Below are 19839 nucleotides of genomic sequence, written 5' to 3'. Positions count from 1 at the left end.
GAGAATATTTTATGAAAATAAATGTGTATTTTTTCAATTTGTAAGAGTAACTGATTTATGTTACACAAAATTGAGAATACGCAAAACACTGAAAAAATAGCATTAGGAAGTATTATATCCTTTATTCTTCTTTACTACTTTATTGTAGAAGAGGGCACATCAGTAGATGACTGGTCTCCTTCCTTCTATCTTCAAAAGATTCATCTTCAGTCTCCTTCTTATGAGGTAAAGGTTTTAAATCATTTAGAGGATATCTGACCATTTATCCTGAATATTGGGAGGCACTGATGACATTCTTGACATCAAAGAGCAAGAAAATCTGAGAACATGCGGAAACTTTGCAGTGCTGACTATATGTGTAAAGTTTGATGAGCTGTCTTTCTTCATAATGTCCCACTTTTCGTCATGGTATTGAAAATACAGAGATTTTAAAATAATATAAACTTTCACTCCTATATAACCACTTTTAAAATTATTATTTCTTTTTATGATCATAGAGTAAAAGTAATTCCTTAGGACATAGAGTAAAAGTAATTCCTCCCAAATACAGGGCCATGGAATCACTCTCGTGTCAAGACATGGAGCAGTTTCATCCCTCCCCTTGTCCCCATAAAAACAAAACTCCGTCTGGTAATCCATTGTAGTTTATAGTCCACTTCCCCAACTCAGCAATTTCTGTTCCTATTCTCTTGCCTTTATTCAGAATGCTATACTTTGCCATCATGCAGTATAAAGACTTTTGGTTCTAGGATTCTTTCATTTATATAATGCATTTGAGGTTAATCCACACTGTTGAACATATTAGTACTTTGTTCTGTGTTGTTACTGAACAGTGGCCCATTGTATAATGTACCAATGGTTTATCCATCTATCCATTGAAGACTATATTGTTTCTCGCAATTATGTGTAGGGCTATTATGAATAGAAATTACAAGTTTTGTGTAAATGTAAATTTTCATTTCTCTCGGGGAAATATGTAGAAGTGGGGCCACTGGCTCATATGAGGTATGTTTAACTTTATAAAAAAAATACTGAAATATTTTCCAAAGTGGCTATAGCATCTTTCATTCCACTAGCAATTTATGAAATTTCTAGACCTCAGCATCTTTGTCTGAACTTGGTACTGTAAATACATTTTTTTAAATTTCAGCAACCTAAAATATGTGCCAAGGTATCTTGTGGTAATAATTTGCATTTTCTTGATGACTAATGATGTCAAGCATCATTGCATGTGCTTATTTGCCATCTGTATATCTTCCTTGGTGAGATGTCTGTTCAAATATTTTGCCCAGTTTTTCTGGGTTGTTAAATTTTAAAAGTTCTTTAAGTATTCTGGTTATAAGCCTTTTATCCAAAGTGACTTTCAAATATTTTCTCTCAGTTTGTGGCTTTTCATTTCATTCTCTTAACAGTATCTTTCACAGAGCAAATTTTTGTTTATTTTAATTTTTTGAAGTCTAAATAATCATTTTTCCTTCATGAATCATGTATATAGCATTTGTATAGAGGTATATAACTGTTGTTTAACCAAAGTCATAATGATTGTCTCCCATTTTCTAATAACAGTTTTATAGTTTACATTTTATATTTAGGTCAGTGATCTATTTTGAGTTGATTTTATATCAAGTGTAAGATATAGATTGAATTTCATTTTCTGGAATGTGAATATCTTGTTGCTTCAGCACCATTTTTGAAAATTATCCCTTTTCCATTGAATTCTCTTTGTTTCCTCCTTAAAAATCAATTAACCATTTTTGTGTGGGTCTATTTCAGGGCTTTCTACTTTGTTCCATTGAGCTATGAATCTATTTGTTCACCAATATCACTTCATTTCTGAAGCGCTATAAGGAGTCAGGTGACTCCTGACTCCTGACCAGTAAAATCAGGTGGTGTGCATCCTCCAACTTATGTGTCATTTTTAGTATTGAGACAAATTATGCATTGGGTACCTATAAAGGTTAAAAACCTCATGCTATAGTAAGCATCTCTCTGTCTGTGTTTCTCTCTCTCTCTCTCTCTGTCTCTCTCTCTCTTTTATTCCCCCTGGAATGACAGGACACTTTATTTTTAACTCTGAATTGTGCTTCACCTCTCAAGGATCCACATCTAGGAGGCCACTGCCTGTTTTTAAATCGAAGTCTAGCAGAGCCTGTTAACTTTCACCCTTATTAATCTCATTACTAACCATACCTATGTCTTTTTTGGTTTCCTATTTTTTTTTCTATTTTATTTACAATTTATAATCATTTAGTGTAGAAGAGGAAGGTAAGTGCCTCAAACTTTGGGGCCATGTCAACCACATATTTCATTTTATGTAAATTCTTCTTTGATGATTATCATGTTTTATAGAAATATCTATATTATAAATGATGGTGAAAAGACAGTTATTTGCACATAACTATTTTCCCATAGCTCAAATTCACCTATAATAAAAAAGTTAGAATTGCTTTTTCAAAATATATTTAAGCTTCTCAGCATTACTTAGCAATGATTAACTTATTAATTCTGATCCCTTATTAATCATAATTGCTTGAATGCCATTTTACCACACTCTACAAAAGTAGATGCAAAGATTTTTTTTAAAAACTTTATGATGGTAACACTTAATATGAGATCTATCCTTTCAACAATTTTTTACCGATATGATAGATTATTGTTGACTATAGATACGGTATTTTACAACAGATTTCTAGAGTTCTCTCTCTCTCTCTCTCTCTCTCTTTATTTGACTAAAACTTTATACCTGTTGTTGAGTAATTCCCTATTTCTTCTACTCTAGGTGCTGGTGAACATCATTCCACTATATGATCCTATAAATTTGACTACGTAGATGCTTCATAAAAGTGGAGTCATGGAATATTTGTCTCTGCATCTGGCTTATTTCATTTAACATAATGGTTTCAAAGTTCATCAATATTGTTCCAAATTGAAGAATGTCTTTTTATTATCAATGCTGAATAGTATTCTTTTTTTTTTAATTTATTTTGTATTGGTGTTCAATTTACTAACATACAGAATAACACCCAGTGCCCGTCACCCATTCACTCCCACCCCCCGCCCTCCTCCCCTTCTACCACCCCTAGTTCGTTTCCCAGAGTTAGCAGTCTTTACGTTCTGTCTCCCTTTCTGATATTTCCCACACATTTCTTCCCCCTTCCCTTATATTCCCTTTCACTATTATTTATATTCCCCAAATGAATGAGAACATATAATGTTTGTCCTTCTCCGACTGGCTTACTTCACTCAGCATAATACCCTCCAGTTCCATCCACGTTGAAGCAAATGGTGGGTATTTGTCATTTCTAATAGCTGAGTAATATTCCATTTTATACATAAACCACATCTTCTTTATCCATTCATCTTTCGTTGGACACCGAGGCTCCTTCCACAGTTTGGCTATCGTGGCCATTGCTGCTAGAAACATCGGGGTGCAGGTGTCCCGGCGTTTCACTGCATCTGTATCTTTGGGGTAAATCCCCAACAGTGCAATTGCTGGGTCGTAGGGCAGGTATATTTTTAACTGTTTGAGGAACCTCCACACAGTTTTCCAGAGTGGCTGCACCAGTTCACATTCCCACCTATTCTATGCATTTACCAGATTTTCTTTATCTGTTTATCTGCTAATGAACATTGATATTGCTTCCCTATTTGGCTATTATAAATACTACAGCAATGAACATAGGAGTGCAGCAAGGAACATAGCAGTGCTAATATCTCTTTAGATCCTGATTTCAATTCTTTTGGAAGAAAGCCCATAAGTGTGATTTCTGGATCATATGAGAGTTCTATTTTTAATTTTTTGAGGAATCTCTATCCTGTTTCCATAGTGGCTACATCATTCTACAATCCCACCAACACTATATAAGAATTCCAATTTTTTCTACACAACCTCCTCAATGCAAGTTGTGTTCTGTGGTTTGTTTGTTTGTTTGTTTGTTTTGCTAATAGCCTTCCTGACAGGTGTAAGATAGTATCTCACTGTGGTCTTGATTTGCATTTTCCTGATAAGTAGTGATGTGGAACATTTTTTCATATATGTGTTGGCCATTTGTATGTCTTCTTTGGAGAAATACTTATTTGAGTCCTCAGTCCATTTTTTATTCAAGTTATGAGTTGTTGTTGTTGTTTTCTTAACTATTGAGTTGTAGGTGATCCTTCTATATTTTGAGACTAATTGTATTAGTTCCAGAGAAAGAGAATCAGTGGGAAATAGATCGATGATAGATAGATATACATATAGATATTATTATAAAGAATTGACTTAAAATTCCCATAATGTGCTGTCTGCAAGCTGGAGACCCATAGAACTAGAAGTGCAATTCCAATAAAGGCTTAAAAACCAGGGAGCCAATGGGTAAATTAGAGTCCAACAACACAAGAACAATGTATCAGCTCAAGCAGGCAGACAGGAAGCAAGAGGGCGGATTCCTTCTTCCTTCTCTTTTTTGTTCTGTTTAGGCCCTAAAAGATTGCATGACACCCAGCCACATTGGGGAGGACATCTACTTTACTGAGTTGACTAATTCAAGTGCTAATCTCTTCCAGAAACACCTTCAAAGACACAAAAGAAGATAATGTCTAATTTGGACAACCCTGACCTAGTCAGGGTTGACCTAGGTTGACTTGACCTAGTCAAGTTGACACATAAAGCAAACTATCACAAGTCTTCCTATTCACCTTGGCACTTACTTACATGCCATATCTTTTAACCAAACTTAATTTTTAAATAAAAACAATAACAAGGTGATTAACCTTTCTGACATGATACAACTATCCTATGGATAACCAGAAACATACTAACCCTTTCCACAAAAGAAGAAATACAGTTCTCAAATAACATTTGTCCTTCTCCTAGTGTCTCATATTTTAAATATCTATACTGCATATTAAGGTATCAGATGTTTGGTAGAATTCACTAGTGAATGAACCTCTCTGAGCCTAGTGCTTTCTGTGTTATGAAGTTATTAATCATTGATTCAATTTTCTAGTGGATATAGACCTATTCACATTTTCTATTTCTTCTTGTGTGAGTTTTGGCAGACTGTGTCTTTAAGGAACTTGTCTGTTTTATTTAAGATATCAGATCTGTGGGCATAGAGTTGTTCATGGTATTCCTTTATTTCTTTTAAATGTCCACAGTATTTGGAGTGATGTCCCTTCTTTGATTTCTATAAATAATTTGTATAATCTTTCTTTTTTCCTTAATTAGCCTAGCTAAAGGCTTACTGATGGTAAAGTATCTATTTTTTTTTCTTCTCTCAAAAGTCAAGTAATATCTGAACAGATTATCTCTTTCTAGAACCTTTTCCTGCTGCCAGACCCCAAAGATATCTCAAATGTTCAAAATGCCAATACAATAAAGCATAGTGTCTTATTCATCTCAAGCTACTTGAACAAAACATTGTAGTACCTTAAACAAAACCCATTTATTTCTCACAGTTTTGGAACCTGACAATCTGCTGACAGATGTGATGCCTGAGGAGAGTCCTCTTCTTAGATTGCTTCCTTCTTTCCATATCTACACATGGAGGAGAAAGAGAGATCTCTATTCTTTCTTATTCTTCTAAAGGCAGTAATCTCATCTTGGGAGTTCCACTCTCATGATCTTATTTAAACATAATTACTTCCCATAGGCCACACCTTCAAATGCCATCACATTGAAGGTAAAGACTCAACATATGGATTTGAAGGGGGACAAATATTCAGCCTATAACTTTCTACCCTTGGCCTTCAAAATTTATGTCCTCACATGCAAAATACATTCAGACCATCTCAACAGTCCCCCAAATCCTACCTCATCCCAGGATCAACTCTAAAGTCTATAAAGTCCAAAGTCTTATCTGAATATCATCTAAATTAGGTATGACTGAGCCTTGACATATAATTTATCTTGAGGGAAAGTTTCTCTTCAGCTGTGAACCTATGAAACCAAGTAAGTAATGTGCTTCCAGAATATAATGAGACAGGTATAGGATAGATGTTCCCACTTTAAAAGAGAGAAATCAGAAGGAAGAAAGGGGTATTGGTCCCAAGCAAGTCCCAAACCCAGCAAGGCAATGCCACTAGATATTAATGCATGAGAATATTCTCATGGATGCTCTGCTTTATGACACAGTAGACCCACCCTTGGGATTCATTCAAGCAATAGCTCTGCCTCAGTAGCTCCTCTGCAGACAGTAATTGCACTCCGAAGCCTCTCGGTGGCTGCCTGACCTGTGAAGACTGAGGCAGTTCCCGCAGGTTTAAAACCGAAGAGGCGACCCTGAAGACTTCTGAATTACCTTTGGGGCCATTCTTTGATCTTGAAGAACAGTGCACAATTGCAGTCAGATAGCAAAATGGTCTGGTCCTCTAGGAACTAAAAGTCTGGTAGCCTTCCTTCATATTGTTCTGTCTCTGTCCCCTTCAGTTCAGACTGGTAGTGTTTCTGCTGGAGTAGCTAATTGAGATTTCCAGATCTTTAAGTTCTGGTTCTTAGTTGTGTGACCTTAACAAGTGATTTCTGTCTGCATGTCACTATTTCCTAGAAAATAAATAAATAAATAAAAATAAGAATTATACACATCTTAAAAATCTTTTGTGGGGACTGAGTGCAATAATGCACATAAAACTCTTACAATAGGGCTTAGCTCCTTAATTTATAAGAATTCAGTGTATGTGGACTCATATATGATTCATTTAAAATTATTATTGTGTATTGTTATTAGGAACAAGAACATGCAGGGAGAATTCATAAAATCATAATGCGTATTTTTATATTAATATAAATAAATCTAGCTTATTTTTTAAGTGCTACTTAGTATTTCATTATATAGTTTCATCAAGGCTGATTTCACAAGTCCTGTTCTTTTTTTTTTTTTTTTTTTTTTTTTTGCCTCCCATCATCAATATTTATTGAGCATTTACAGTGTACTAGGCACAATAGAACATACAGAAAACATTGTCCCTGCTCTTGTGGAGCTTACATTCTAAAAGAAAAAAAAATACACCTCTTTTAAAATGGTATTTTTGTTTGGTGTTTTCTGCAAGGTACTGAGGAAATAGTCTGTAGGGTGAGCTTTGGGTATAACTTAGCCCCATCATTATTTAAAGAGAGGAAGAGGAAGGATTTTAAAGGCAGACAATGACAGACCATTCAGGATAGGTAGGGCTTACAAGGAGATAAACACAATCTCATCAACTAAGGAGAGATTTGCTGCAGTAAATAGGATGAGGGAAATAGTTTGTGGGATGCAAGCAAAGGAAGCAAGGTATCCTTAGACATTGAGTGGAGCCAGAAAGATCATGCGGCCTTTTATCCAAGTACATGGCCACCAAGTAGGAATGGTTGGTGACAAGACAGAAGGCTAAAAAAGGTAATCCTGTGCACCTGACAGAAAGAATAAAGGATCAAAATTGAAGGCAGGCTATAACAATATCAAGAAATTCTTAAAACCAAAGTGATTTGGAAGCACAAAACTTAGTTAATGCTACCCAATGTCATGATGGGCCAAGAACATTGTGGCTTCCTAAGTTAGAAAATACCATATACCAAAATTTTAAATGGAACGCATTACTTTTTTCCAATCAATCCCCTGTCTCTGAAAAAAAGCTCCCCCCCCCCCCCCCAGGGTAGGGGAGGAATATGGGACATGGTTGGGAACAGTAGTAGTTATATTAGTAGTATTTTGTTATGATAAACTTTGTATTTAAACTTGGTAAAAGCCCATTAGCTGCCAAGAGGGAATAAGGAATAAATTTCCAAAAATGTACAATTTCCTTTAAAGAAGTTTCAGAACCAAGAAACTAATTTACATGAAAAGCTGTAGAGAAAGTAGTTGAAAAGTCCATTCATAAAACTTTTATTCCACTTACATGAACTTAATACACGTGTTCTTAACAATTATGCTTGGATTGTTCATGAAAATTTCATAAGACATTAAACAAAGCTAGCCATCATCTCAAGTTATTTCCCTGTTAACTATTTTTACAGCACATGCATGTTAGGCAAGTATCAAAAAAAAAAAAAAATCACAAAAGCAAAAAACCAAAACAAAACAAACAAAAAAAAACCCTAAAAAAAAAAAAAGTTAAATACATGGGATTTTTGTTTTGCTGCTATGCTTGATATACATAAAGTAATGGATATCAAGCAATTCATTTTTACTGCATCTTTACTTGTACATTTGTTCTTAGGTTGTCTAAAACATTTAAATACAAATAAAAGGAGTGTAGCAAAAATAATGAAAGCAAACAGCAGGTAACTTTACAAATAATGGAATGTGAACCGTTTCTGCCCTTATCCAGAGTAAATTGGGTCACAACTAAAGGAACACTTCTGAAACTGTAGTCAAAGGTGTGCACATTGAGAATGAGTATTCCACAGATACTTGTGGTTCACATGTAGTATCTATGGGATACCCATTTCTACTACAGCCTTGTAAGTGCTCTAAACCTTAAAGTATCCACAATAACTACACCTGTATCTGGAACCAATTATCCCTTTTACTCCCCACCAGGACAAACCAATATGTAGGCAGTTTTCTTTGCTTAGACATGGAAGCAGTTTTAACACTGGCCCTTGTGAAGCCACAATGTACCAAAAGTACTATGCCAAACATTTATAACTAGTATAAAAATTCCACATCCCCATATTGGCCACCTCAAGATGAAAACAGATAACTCCCTAAATGTTAACTGGCTCTACTCCCCTAATATTCAACATAAAAACCACATGGGAAATATAGAAATTCAAATAGAAGTAACATAAACCTGTCATAAATCGTAAACAAAAAAAACTATTTGTGGGACAGCATGAATGACAAATGGTCTACTGTGTAAATTTTAGAATGAGGCAGACAAAAGTTGGAAGGCCGGTTAATTTTCCCCTCCTTCTCCTGCTTCAGCTTCATCTCCTTGGGTATCCGATGTCCACAATGTCAAGTTGTCTCTCAGTAATTGCATTATTAGCGTGCTGTCTTTGTATGACTCTTCACTTAATGTATCAAGTTCAGCAATGGCTTCATCAAAAGCTGTCTTTGCAAGAGAGCAGGCTTTCTCCGGGGAGTTGAGAATTTCGTAATAGAACACAGAGAAGTTAAGGGCCAGACCCAATCTGATAGGATGTGTTGGTTGCATTTCCTTTTTGCTGATTTCAAAAGCTTCTTGGTTTGCTTGTTGTGACTGATCCACAATCCCTTTCTTGTCATCACCAGCAGCAACTTCGGCCAAGTAACGGTAGTAGTCTCCCTTCATTTTCAAATAGAAGACTTTGCTCTCTGCTTGTGAAGCATTGGGGATCAAAAACTTTTCCAAAAGAGACAGTACATCATTGCAGATATCTCTTAGCTCGGTCTCAATTTTCTCTCTGTATTCTCGAGCCATCTGCTGTTTTTTCTCAGCACCTTCCGTCTTTTGCTCAATACTTGAGACGACCCTCCAAGATGACCTACGGGCTCCTACAACATTTTTATAAGCAACTGAGAGAAGATTCCTCTCCTCATTGGATAATTCAGCTCCTTGCTCAGTTACGGACTTCATGCAGGCTGCCATGTCATCATATCGCTCAGCCTGCTCGGCCAGTTTGGCCTTCTGCACCAGCTCATTTTTATGTCCTGTTCTGATAAACAATTAGGTGCTTGTTTTGTTTGTGTTTTGTTAATTTACGATTTGAAAATAAAATTTAATGTTAAAAGCATTCCAAAACAAAATGTACCTTTGTAAAGGCCTGTGTGTATATTTTCAGGTTAAATACCATGAAGCATAATTGTTAAATCAATAGATACTAGTATAGATAATGCCAAACTGCCTCCTAAAAATATTGCACCAATAAGCACTAGCCACACTGGTTTGCCAGCATATGTGAAGGGATTTACAACAATATAAAAACTACTTCAAACTGAAGACATTTGAGATACAGCAGATGCAGAAAGAAGCATTTTGGAAGGTTCCCTTTTCTTCGTAAAAACAGAGATTCTGGACACGAAGCTGTCATAAATCCCTCTGGGAAGCTTCCATTGGGGAAAGAGACTGACCATTAGCACAGGGATGAGAAGTTGCACAAACATTACCACAAACTGTCTTACCTTCCATTTGTTCCTCTAAAAGCCCATTTGTCTCTCCTTAAAACTCATTTACATCCCAGAGAAGTCCTACCCTGCCTTTTTCCTCTATTAAATTGGTATATAAACCTTTATTCCTGTCTGTTTAGGGAGCCTCTTCATTTGAATTGTCCCACATGCATAATAAAGTTTTCTCTCTTCATCTGACTATTGTCAGACCTAAACTGGTAGATGGATTTTTTTTTTTCTCCCAGCATATGTGTATATTTGATGTAGGATTACTGGACTTAGCAAATAAACATGAGAAGATAAATATTTTTTTCTGAGCATAAATATGACCCATACAATATTTAAAATATACTGATACCAAAAATTTTTTAAATGATTGGCTATTTAGATAAAATTCAAATTAATTTAACTAAGTATCCTACATTTTTTAAAATTTTTATTTATTTATGATAGTCACACACACACACACACACACACACACACAGAGGCAGAGACCAGAGACATAGGCAGAGGGAGAAGCAGGCTCCATGCACCGGGAGCCCGACGTGGGACTCGATCCCGGGTCTCCAGGATCACGCCCTGGGCCAAAGGCAGGCACTAAACCGCTGCACCACCCAGGGATCCCAGTATCCTACATTTGATGCCTGATTTGAGGACATCAGAAATCCAATCTCCTAGGAACCAATATTAATAAATGGTAAACAATGAAAGCAGTTGCTCTTAGTGCACTGACTATATTGGGAAACATACAATTATTATGAAAAAATAAGCTTTCATTTACAACTATCTTTTTATTTTAATTTTACAATTATTAATTATTAATCATGAGTAAAGCCAATGTGTCTATGCAGCAGCTTTGCTTATTTTCCTCAAGTAGGGCAGCAGGCAGTGCTCATAGGCATCCAGGACCAGGCTGCACTTTTCTTGGATAAGAGTGAGAACATACATATGTATTTTACTTCTGTTTGACTCTTTTCCACTCTAGCTTCCCAGGAAACCTCAAGAACCCACAAAAGTGCTGATATTTTTTATAACAATTACCAGATTGTAGGGTCTCAGTAATTTAACAAAGTATTTTTAAAAGAGTAAATGGGTTTTTCTTCTAATGTTTAAGACAAAGATAAGTCAACACTGCTTTATATTTTGATTTGCATCTATTTTTTTCTTTTAGAATATGAATATTACCAAATTTTACAAGGGAATAATACTGATAAGGTAATTAAAATATTATATAGAAAAAGAACCTCTTAAACATTTCAAAATAAAATGATAACCATTTGTGAACTAGAATAACCAATATAGTAAAGGTGGTAGGCTGTGCAACAGGGATATTGAAATTAAATCCACAAAAATATGAAAAATATATTTTGTCATTCTTCTTTGATGTGTAAGATACCACAAAGTTAAGTGATTGTCAAATTAAAAAATCTTGGAACCATGAAGTCTAGTGTTTTGTCTAAAAATAAATTGAGGCATCTTACAAATTTTAAGAGTTTGAGAAAAAAAAATCCATTCAAATTAGGCAGGATCCTATCTAGCAGATAGAAAGGAGCTCCAAGGAGCTATATAAAATGAAAGACTGTTATAGGCAGAAGGGCGCAGGAACAAAGAAGTTATACTAGTATATGGTTACTGCAAGGTTAATTTCCCTTAGAGGACAGAAGTCTGTCAGCACTGTTATCTCACTAGTGCTGGTCAGACAATTCCTGATCAACTGAGAGAGCTAAAGCTGTAATTATATTAAGTCTTGACTTGATATGTATCTTAGCATGAGTGACTCCATTTTGGGCCTATTGTCTTGTTTTCTAACAGTTGTGTTGTCCAAAAATAGTGTCTAAGCTGATATAATTATCCAGTTCACCAGGAATGGATGATCCACAAATTTTGACCTATGGGGATTTCTAAGTGTTGAGAAATCTAAGACCTTATATATGGAAATTACATAGCCAGATATCCACTTTATTATGAAAAGGTATATTGCCACCTACATTTTTTTTTTCTTACCTGAGTGAGAAATTTGCTGTATTATAAAGAGGGAACAAAAGGCTGAGTCCTCTGGGGAAGGAAAGTCTTCTAATGTTACCTCCTTTGTAAAGGCCCAGATTCCCTTTAATAAATTCTGATTGAGTGATTTGCAATTCCAGACAAAATCAGAAATGGTTAAGATCAATGGATATTTTGGCAAGCAAATGTAACTTTTATAATAAAATAATTCAGCAATAAAATACAAATATAAATCTTATAAAAATGAGCATGCCTTATTAGCTTGCAAAACATTAGCACTTTTTGCAAACTATCTATTTTAGTATAGTTTATTTTTGTTAGGTAACTTTTATTTTCAAAAACTAGTGTTCTATTAAATATTTCAATAAGTTTTTTACTGCCTAAAATAATTAGCCCAAAACATATATCAAGAATTAAAACCAAAGGTAAGTATAGCTTATGTTTCTTTTTAGAGAATATTGTTAAAATATTTAAAGGTATTTCCTTGTGGAGTCCAAATAACTAATGACATCATTTTGTGAAAGCATAAGTTAAAATATAATAATAGGGAGGATTGTGTGTTTTACGATGTATTTTAAGTCCCTGAAATTCAAAGAAAATAATTCATGATCAACTGAAGCCCAAAACCCATCTGGAGACCATTGTCCTAATTGTAATTTTAATTCTAAGATAAAGCCATTCAACATTAGTGAAGAAAATGATTTCAAGTGGTTCCATGTCACAGATATCACGTAACAAATAATAGATTTAAACACTCTAAGTGCTCATGATAAACCAACCACATAATCCCCTGAGAAAATACTCTGGAAATGGCACAGTGGGAGTAGTACCTCCAACCCCCAAGGACATGAGAGAGGATGACTTTAAGAATTCTATGCTTGCCTGGTTATCTAGATGTTAAATCAAGGGAAAAGTTGAGAGAAGACAAATATCAGGCATTAATTTTGTGGTAAAAATTTGTTCCCTTCAGATTCTACTGTATGAAAAAAATCATTTTCTAAGAGAACTTTAAGAAACATGGTGTGAAGGCCTATTTAGCGATGCCCTTAGAAAGTAGCATTGTTTTAGGTAGTTTTATCTTTTAACTATTTTTCTTTAAATTATTTAAAAGAATATCTTATGTATTATTATAAATAATCGTGCATTATATATACACACAGCTGATGCTTGAACAATGCAAGGATGAAGGGTGTGGACCTCCCACAGTCAAAAATCCACACCTTTTGACTCCTGAAAACTTAACTACGAATATTTGACCAGAATCTTACTGATGACATAGTCAATGAATGCATATGTTAGATATGTATTATAAACTATATCCTTACAATTAAGTAGAGATAAGAAAATGTTATTAAGAAAGTCATAAGAAAGAAAGAATACATTTCACATACTGCACTGTAAAAATTTTGCCTGTATGTGGACCTGCACAGTTCAAGTCCCTGTTGTTCAAGGATAAAGGGTTTAATTATCCAAAAATGCACAATAGTTTCTAGTAAAATTGCAAAAGACAGCAACGAGGCTTAGGGAGACACTTGTGGTTGTCTTTTGTATGTTTTTACTGAAAATGTTACTGTCTTAATTTAGAACTGAAAACTTCTTTCCAGTTATCAGAAGGCTGACAAGCCTTCTTTTCTTCTCCTCTACCACTTTTGAAATTTGAAAAAGAACCCAATTCTTCCTAAATTATACTTTTAAAAAATGTTTCACAGTAAATCCAAAATGATTCTAAAAGATGATTTAACACTATTAATGTCATTTTTTCTCAATAATTGTTACTTTTCAATTAATTTAAGGCTTTTAAGTACATTAAGCAAATATTAACATCTATAGTGAGAAGAGCAGGATTATTGAAACGAAATGTCTTAATGTCTTCAAAATAATAACCACAACAAAAACTATTCTTCACAGAGTCAAAGTACACAATTAGATTTTTTTTTTTTAAAGCATGTACTGGAAATTTCAGAATAAACTTAGAAAAAAATCACAAAACAGAGCATGCTGTAATATTTTAAACTTTAAGGCTCATTTTGGACTAGTAACTTTTGAAAAATAATTATTTATATTGGCTTTCAAGGGCTATATTATAAAAACATATTCTCCAGAGGTATTAAGCTGTGGCCTAAGAATGACTCAGACTTCAGGAACTTGAGGGGAAAGTTGTAAAATGACTATCTTTGTGATAACAAATTTGTTGGTACAATGACCATATCTTTTTCTTTTATGCACATAAACTGGCCAGTAATATAATAATTAGAAAACCCTGTCAGTTGGGGAAACTGATGCAGTCAAAAGCCAACAGTTGGAAAAATTTATATTTGCTTGTGCTTATCCGAGTGTGCAATGTCAATGCTATTCTAAATAATGTAAGGATTGTGTTTTGCTCTCACATTTGTCCTTGACATGCCTGTGTGGAATTTTGAAACTCAGGACCATAGTTTGGAAAAAAAAAAAAATTACATTGGGAATTACCTTGAGTTTTAAAAGCTAAAAAATATCTCAACACTGCTTGGGTTTGCTGAGAGTCTGTTGAAAATAATTTCTTAACCATTTCCTGCAGTACAGAAGGATCGATGGTGCTGTATCTCTGGCTAGTTTGGTCTGCTACCTGCGTGCCCACTCCCAGACACGGAACACAGCCAACATCCTGTAAATATCAGCCCTTAGCATCCTTGTCTAATTTACAGGCTTTGGCTTTAGGAACTATCTCACATTGAATTTCACTTTGTGATACTTCCACATCCTTCTAAGTCTTGGCCTTTTTATCTTATATCTTGTCTCTGGCTTTGTACTTATCCCAGGCATCTGATCCGTGATACCAGTATACCTCAGACATATTGTAGGTTCAGTTCCAGACCATTCCAGTAAGACAAATATTACAAAAAAGCCAACCAAATGTTTTTTTTTTTTTTTTGGTTTTCCAATGCATATAAAAGTAATGTTTACACTATACTACAGGCTGTTAAGTGTGCAGTAGCATTATGTCTAAAAAGTTGTACATGTCTTAATTTAAAAAGGCTTTGCTGCAGAAAAATGCTAACCATCACTTGAGCTTTCAAAAAATCTTCATGCTTTTGCTGGTGGAGGATCTTGTCTGGATGTTAATGGCTGCTGACTGATCAGGGTGGCGCTTGCCGAAGGCTGGGTGACCATGCCAATTTCTCAAAATAAGACAACAATGAAGTTTGCTGTATGGATTGACTCTTCCTTTCATGACTAATTTCTCTGTACCGTGCAGTGCTCTTTGATAACATTTAGCCCACAGTAGAACTTCTTCCAAAATTAGAATCAATCCGTTCAAAACATACTGCTGCTTTATTAACAAAGTTCATGTAATATTCTAAATCCTTTGTTGTCATTTCAAAGTCTTCACAGCATCTTCACCAGGAGTAGATTCCATCTTAAGAAACACTTTCTTTGTTCATCCATAGGAAGCAACTCCACATCTATTAAAGTTTGATCACGAAATTACAGCAATTCAGTCACATCTTCAGCTTTCACTTCTAATTTTAGTTCTCATGCTACTTCTATTACATCTTCTGTTACTTCCTCCAATAAACTCTTGAACCTTTCAAAGTCATCTATGATGTTTGGAATCAACTTCCTCCAAACTCCTGTTCATATTGATATTTTGACCTCTTCTCATGAGTCATCACACACTTTTAATGGCATCTAGAATGGTGAGTTCTTTCCAGAGGTTTTCAATTGACTTTTCCCAGATACATCAGAGGAATCTCTATCTATGGCACCTATAGCCTTATGAAATGTATTTCTTAAATAAGAAGTCTTGAACCTCTAAATCATTCCTTGATCCATGGGACGTAGATGGATATTATGTTAGCAGACATGAAAACATTAATCTTGTTATACGTCTTCATTGGAGCTCTTGGGTGACCAGATGCATTGTCAATGAGCAGTGATATTTTGAAAGAATTTTTTCTTTTCTGAGCAGTAGATCTCAATGGCTTAAGATATCCAGTAAGCCATGTTGTGCTGTTATACAGGCTTTGCTGTTCTATTGATAAAGCACAGGCGTAGTAGATTTAGCACAATTCTTAAAGGCTTTAGGATTTTCAAAATGGTAAATGACCATTTCACTTGAACTTGAAGCTTCAACTTCAAATGATCAACTGCATTAGCCTCTAGCAACAGTCAGACTGTCCTTTGAAACTTTAAAGCCAAGTGAAGTAGGAGAGCTAGGTTCTTGTCTCACAGAGCCGAAGAATGAATCTGGGGAATGAGGGAGAGTGAGTAAAGAAATAGAAGTTTAGGGAGCAAGAATATAGGGAAAGCTTTCAGGAGTGAGAGGGGCCCCAACAGGGTTCCCAATGTGGGGCTCCACTGACAGTCTTTTATTTAGAAATGACCAGGGAGCTTGTGGCCTTATCATTCTTGCGATGTGTTAGTTTGAATAAGGACTGCTGATAACATCTTTAATGATTTCTCTTTGGGGGGTCTGGTTATTCTTTGTTGGTCATAGATGACTGTCATAATCCCTTATCTCTGTTTTTTTTTTGTACACCTCAGCATTTTGGGGATTTCTATGAGCTGATCCTGTAGCCCCCTACCTATCTCTCCCTATCTAGCCCCACCTGTCCCTTACTCACAAATACTGACTTATCCTCTTTAGCTGTGGAAGTCCTAGATGCCATCTGCTTCCAATAGCTGTTTTGTCTGCATTGAGAATTTATTTTTTGGTGTAATAAAATTATTTATTTAATTATTATTAATTGATTATCTTAGCTAGATCTTCTGGATAACTCACTGCAGTTTTACATTAGCACTTGTTCTTCACCTTACACTTTTATGTCAGAGAGATAGCTTCTTCACTTAAATCTCATGAACCAGCTTCTGCTAGTGCAAACATTTGCAGCTTCCCCACCTATATTAGCCTTCATAGAATTGAAAAGAATTAGGGTTTTGCTCTGGATTAAGTTTTGGTTTATGGGAATGCTATGGCTGCCTTGATCTTCTATGCAGACCACTAAACCTTTTATTATATCAGTTATAATGCTGTTTCACTTCCTTATCATTCATGTGTTCACTAGAATAGCACTTTTAATTTCCTTCAAGGACTTTTCCTTTGCAGTCACACCATGGCTATTTGGCTCTAGAGACCTTGCTTTCAGTCTACACGGTTTTCAGCCTGCCTTCCGCACTAAGCGTAATCATTTCTAGCATTTGATTTAAAGTGAGAAATATGCTGCTCTTCCTTTCACTTGAACACTTAGAAACCACTGTAGGATTATTAATTGACATAATTTCAATTTTGTTTTGTCTCAGGGAATATGGAGTCCCAAGGGGACCGGAGAGAGAGATTGATATGGGCCAACAGCTGGTCAGTGGAACAGTCAGACATACACATTTATCAGTTAAGATCACCGTCTTATATGAACGTTTGTGGTACCCCAGAACAATTAGTAACGTCATTGATCACTGATCACAAATCACCATAGCAAATACAATAATCACTATAGGTTTGAAGTTTTGTGAGAATTATCTAATTGTGACTGAGAGAGACACAAGGTGAGCAACTGCTGTTGGAAAAAAATGACACTGACAGGCTTACTCAACACAAGGTTGCCATAAACTTTTGATTTGTTAAAAAAAATGCAATGTCTAGGTACAATAAAGTGAAGTACAATAAAATGAAGTATGCCTGAGCTGTTATTCTAGTACTGACTTGAGGTCTCTTCTTCAGTGAATCTATATGTTGCTTTTCAAAGTGAAAGCTCCCTGGAAACATTACATCTATGGACAGTCAAGGTGATATCTAGTCCTCCTGCTGTAACCCACACCAGCTTGGTCTGAACTCCCATAATATCTTTTCTTATTTATTTTATTTCTTTTCTGTGCCACTTGCTGGGTAAATCATCTGCATGTATTATCTTATTTAATCTTCATAATTGCCATCATTATGTTATTGTTTTTATTTAAAGTCAAGAAAATTCAGGCTGGATGGCTTAAGTAGCTTCTCTGAAGTCACAAACTAATAGGTAGCATTGCAAAGAGTCAAGCTTCAGTTAATCTCACTCTATACCTCTGGCGATCAGACCCTGGTTTGTCATGGAAGTGCTTTGGCTATCTTTTCCCTGGAATTCACATTCTCATATAGCAGGCAAATTCAGTGTATGGGGAGTAGAAGATGGGAAGAAAACTGGTGTAGGGAAAATAGCAAAGTATGAGAAATTATAGGAATGGGTCGGTGTTTACAAATTTTTTTTTTTTCTGGAATAAACTTTAAGATATAGGAGAAAGACAAAGACCCCCAAGGATCAAGGAGTTTAACTTAAAGTTGAATACAGCTAGGAGGCTATTTCTTTGAGGTTGCATGTTCATCTTAACAATAGATGGATGGACATGGAGATAAAGATAGAAAGATATGGAAATACAGATATATGCATATTCTTAAGTAACCAAGTGGATAGTTCATATTTATAGTGTGTTTTCTTTTTATACCATATCAGAATATATCTGAAAAATTCTTAGATGATTAAGTCAGCATTAAGTTGGGATTTGTAGGTGTAGACACATTCCAAACTCTGAGGCTCATTTCTTTCTGGCGTGCAATGAGGGATAGGATCAGATTATTACAAAGGAAACTAGCTCTCAATTCTGTTCAAGTGATTATACAATCAATCAATCAATCAATCAATCATTGCCATATTAATCTATCAATTGAGAGTTATCAATGATTAGTTCCAGGTGTCCCTGGAATACCCTAATGATAAATCACACATGGGAGTCGAGGTGGAGTTGCCGAAATTGAAGCCCAGCTTCAGGACAAACTCACTCAGGTTTCTCAGCAGTTCTCTTGGGCCCATTCAAGCAACATTAGCTTTTCAATATAAGAATGGTTAAGGGCTAGACCTGGAACTGGCCTGCTGTGGGGAGTTCTGAAGCCAAGACAGAAGAAAGAGATGATGAAGATAGAATGGAGATACACAAGGGGAGAAAGAGACACAAAGGAATCTAACTCCAAGGAATATAGTCTAATTTACATTACAAAGCTTTCCAGAGTTTAGCAGCTGAAACTCAATTGACAGCTTATTCAATTATTCTCTTATTCACCTTTTCAACAATTATTTATCAAGTGAGAGGTACTGGGCAATATGCCAGACACACAGCGTTAAACAAAACAAAACTAGTTTCTGCTGTCAAAGGCCCTTATATTTTAGCAAGGGAGATGAATGTCGAGAACCATGATGTTTCTGAGATTCCACTCTATTTATAAGCTAAAACAGCTTGCTTACCAGTTTCATAGATGTTGACAGAACTTGAGACCTGTGGTCAGAAATGAAAGACTATTTTTCAAACAAAAACAGCCTTTGTACTGCTTTCCTAAGGCACAGCTGCCCAAGGCAGTGGTAAGAGGCCCAGATGATGGCTCTGAAACAGTGGCCCATATTGCTGGAGAGAAACTTGAAATTACAGAGAACAAATTGCTTACAATGGGCAGAAGAGAAAGTTGCCAGATAAAGCACAGGTGTCCAGTTCAATCAGAATTATTGTTAAACAATAGATCATTATTTAGTATGAACATGTTCCAAATATTGCATGGGACATATTTATGCCAAAAAAAATTATCTGAAATTCAAATTTAACTGGTCACCTGCAGTTTAATTTAGTGAAGTTGGGAGCTCTAGGCCCACTTGACTTCTGCCTCTATCGGAGGCACTGTCGCTGTCTTCCTTCTTCTTTTACAACATCCTTGTGAAGATAGGTGAGAACAAAGTAAATGCCTCTGCTGAAAAATTGTACAGAAACGTAAAGGCCCATGAAAAATTAT

The 19839-nt window shown here is 35.4% G+C and overlaps 1 pseudogene; it reads right to left on the bottom strand.

The window, feature by feature from the left end:
* Positions 1 to 7825: 7825 nt before the first annotated feature.
* LOC140613189 (14-3-3 protein zeta/delta pseudogene) lies at positions 7826 to 9585 on the bottom strand (annotated as a pseudogene).
* Between the last annotated feature and the right edge of the window lie 10254 nt (positions 9586 to 19839).

Source organism: Canis lupus, chromosome 21 (genome assembly GCF_048164855.1).
Source record: "Canis lupus baileyi chromosome 21, mCanLup2.hap1, whole genome shotgun sequence".
NCBI lineage: Eukaryota > Metazoa > Chordata > Mammalia > Carnivora > Canidae > Canis > Canis lupus.
This window is presented reverse-complemented; position numbering and strand designations above follow the sequence as displayed.